This window comes from Cynara cardunculus, assembly GCF_001531365.2.
Source record: "Cynara cardunculus var. scolymus isolate 2C chromosome LG 8, CcrdV1, whole genome shotgun sequence".
Classification (NCBI taxonomy): Eukaryota; Viridiplantae; Streptophyta; class Magnoliopsida; order Asterales; family Asteraceae; genus Cynara; species Cynara cardunculus.
Window position 1 is genome coordinate 2,353,736 of NC_037535.1, and position 4,266 is coordinate 2,358,001.

The following is a 4,266-nucleotide window of genomic DNA, read 5'->3' on the forward strand; positions in this document are numbered from 1 at the left end:
ATCCAGCTCAGCCCAACCCAACCCCATATAATATATATATATATATACATATATATATATATATATATATATATATATATATGCAATCTTAAGTTTTGTCCTCCTCAAAATGTATTTTATTACACTATTTTATTTAAAAAAATAGAAGAATAGATGAGAAGACTAAAATATCCATTACTTAAGAAATTATTATTAGAGCAAATTACACTTCTAGTCCTTGTGCTTTGTTGTTTGTATGACTAAGGTCCCTTATATGTATTTATTACACGCTCGGTATCTATGAGATGCAAAAATGCATACATGGGTCCCTCCATCTAACGGATTCTATTAACCTAGTTAAGTATGGACGGATTTTTGTATTTTACGCCCATTCAGTGTCGATACCGATTTTTTTCATCTTTTGTGAACCAAACGTAACCCATGGTTCTGATTCCCCTAAACACACCGACACTGACACTGAAGCTCCAAACCTATTATTCCTCCCCTAACCGACCTTCCCCCTTTACTACCTACGGTTTATATCTCCACTCTGTTGCGCTCACACCCACTAGCTACCTTTTGACAACTTACTGCTCGACTTCATCTCCATTCCGCCTTGAATTTCTTTAGAAGCCGCAAGTTGCTGGTGGGCTTGGGGGGTGAGGGGCGGGTAGGGTAGATTGTGTTATGTGGGTGGTAAGGCATTAATTAATTTATAAAAAAAACAAAATGGGAAAAAGAAAATAAGCAAGTTAAATAAACAAAAATGGTCCCTAACTTAACTGGATTAACGGAATCTTTTGGATTTCTTCAGAGGGGTGACTCATTGTGTGTGTTTTTGCATGCAACATGTATCTAGAGTGTAATAAATGGGGTTGAGTAACTATAGTAATGACAACTAATAAATCACAAGGACCAAAACTGTAATTTACTCATATTTTTAACAGAGATAGAGTTCATAACTATTTGAAGTTAATCATTTAAAATAAGAAAATCCAGTGGTTTCTTTATTTAAAAAATTCAAGGACTTGATCATTTACTAATTATATATTACTTAGTTTCACATATTTGTATGGACGTCTTAATCCATTTTTTGCTGTTATTTAATTTATTGCAGATAACAACATGTAAATGGAGAATAAGAATTAGGCATAAAAAATGGAGATAAAAGTATTCTGAAAAAGACCAAAAACGAGAATAAGCCTCCGATTATTTAATATAAATAAAATTTTATATTGTATACAAACTAAATAGAAATTTTATCATAAATAATAGTGCCGGCAGATTAACGAGTTGGGTTGTGTTAAGTTAAACCTAACTCAGTTTCAACCCTATTAATTGTCGTTTTCGCAAACCTACGTTTTAGCAGGTCGACTTGGGTTGAACGGATTGGACGACTTGACGATGTATTTTACAACCCTATTAGATAGGGTTCACCAAGTGCCAGTACCAGGTTTCGAATGATGCATTGTATTGATTCCTTAGAGAATCTCGAACAGATTTTTCAAAATAAATAATCAAAGTTCAAAATCTCTAAAAAGTTACATTGAATTCTAATAAATTCTACATTTTTTAAAATTACATCGTTAATTATATTATTAAAATACAATAAAGAAAAATTATTAAAAAAAAAAACTATTATTTTTTAGGTTACGAGACATCAATACAAATCAAATCCCTCTAAACGCTTTAATTAATGATTATAAAACAGAAAAATAAACATAAATTTTTATGTCGACGTGGCAACCTCCCATTGCTGTAGAGTGGTCCATAAAAGTGGACACCTCGATTGGAACATACATTTTTTAATTAATTTTTTAATATTAAAAAATCCAAGTAAATTGGGTGTCTGCCACTCTAGTATCATTGCTTGAAAATAACATTTTATTATACTTTTAAGACTAAATTACACCGTTGGTCCTTATAGTTTGCTTAAAATCTAGATACGGTCCCTATTCGAAATAAATACATCGGGGTTCGTTTCGTTACAAGATAGGTCCCTCTTTCAAAAAATAAGTACAATAGACGTCCCTGTGATACTAAGACGGTTAAATCCAATCCGTTAACTCAGGGGCATTTTTGTCAATTTTACCCCTTTCTCTTTATTTTTTTGTTAAAGTTTTAAAAAGAGTTTCACACCTACTAAACATTTGCCACGTGTCCCTCTTCTAATCATTCCTCTCTCACGCAAACCGTCTTTCTCACCCACGTCGTTTCTGGCTTCCATTCCTGCACCTAAACGAGTGAACCCATTCGTCCCATTCCTGGACCCAAACCATCTTTCTCTGCTTGCATATATCACTTGCAAAACCTACCGGCATAAAATATTGAAAGAATCGAAGGATACGAAACCGAAAACCCACCTGCAACTCGTGAAGATGGTAATTATGTCTGGAATATTTTCAAACTCCAACCATTATTGTATGACCACACGCAAGGCCAAAGGGGTCCGTGAGGTGGGTTTTTTTTTATCAAAGGGGACTGTAATGGGTCATGTGTTAAATGACCAGACAAAAGAGTGGAGATTTTAAACAGGGTCATAATTGCAGAAAAATGATAGGTTATCGAAAATGATGATCGGAGTAAACATCGTAATGCACTAATGAGGACCACTGATCGGAGCAAAGAAGGGGTGCTGGAAGAATTGTGTTTGCAGGAGGAGGGGTGGAATGGTCTATTTTTGTGTTGCCGGAGAAATGTTTGATCGGAGATAGAAGATGTGGTCGTTTGGGTGGCGGTGGTTGTCATCGAGCTCCATAAGAACAAACGGTGTATATTATAATAATATGTATGTATATATATATATATATATATGTATGTATGTATTACACTAATATGTAATCTTTTAATTTAAAAAATGACAAAACTAAAAAGACCTATTCACCCCTAAGTTAACGGATGTTTTTAACAGTGTTGGTGTCAAAGACCCAGCTCGTAATAAAAAACAAAACACAGGAACCACAGTGTATTCATTTCAAAATAAGAACCATATCTAGATTCTGAATTAAACACACTTATAATTTACGAGTCCTCGACTCAAATAACCATTTCTCTTATTTAAATTGGTTTTCTAACCATTTCTCTCTTGGGTTGACTCAAATATCATTATTTCCATAACATCCAGGTCCATAACAGCTAAAAACCAAAAAAAAAAAATCAAATTCAACACAGATATACAATTGTGATAATCATGTCCGCAATTAGAGACAATAAAACATTAATTTGAAACTTCTTGTATATGGGTTAATAATTGACTTAAAAATAAATGTGTGGGGTCCAAATCGTGCAGAGGTCGAAACGTGGCCCTCTAAAGATGGAAAGTGCACAGCGTGGGGGATCTCAATTCGATATCGTGTCGTGATCCCATTGGCCCAATCCACAAATTTAGAAAGTGCGTCTCATCGGACAAAAGGATCTTCTAAATTTAAATCCAATCCCAGATTTCACTGGGCACCTCTCCCTTTCGTTTCTTTTTTATTTTAAATTATTTAATTAAAATATAAATGATTTATTATTATAAAAATAATATTTAGTTTTCGATTATTGTCGTTTGGTTAAAACTCCCCATTCGCTGTCACGTGCACCCCGTGATGCTGATCACGCGCCATGGCTCGCAGCCCAATAATATGCCCTTTTTTTTAGCTTTTCTTTTTTCTGATTGGTTGATTTCAAATATATCCAATATCCTTTTTTAAGTTTTGATGCCCTAAGTTTTTGAGTAAACTCCACTTTTGGTCCCTCTGGTTTGTGAAAAACTTCAAATATGGTCCCTGAAATGCAAAATTAATCATTGTGGTATGTATTTTGTTTTGAAAATGATCTCTAACCTTAATATCGTTAGTTAGTTGAAAAGGCATTTTGGTCATTTTGTTTTATTAAAAATTGTTAGCATCCCCCTCCGGAAATCCTCCACGTTACCCCTTTTACGACCACCTGGTGACCAGTTCACACGACTACTACGCATGTCTCCACGTTACGACTGTTGCTTCCTCTTCGTCCTTTGGTCTTTTGTATTTTCAACAAATGAAACTGTAAAAAGTGGAAAGTTCACGTCTCCAAATATAAGCAAACTTTTTCGATTATGCGTATAGGGTTATAGTTTATGTTGTGATTGTTTTCATTAAATCAATGAAACAAGTACTTTGAGTGAAAGAAACCACATGTGGTAATGTGTTCGAGTTCGATTGATGGAAGTAGAGGTGCTCAATAACTTAGCCCGAAGCAACCTGATATTTAATCGAGTTATAAAATTTTCAAACTTAGGTATTGGGTTACTATTATTTGAAC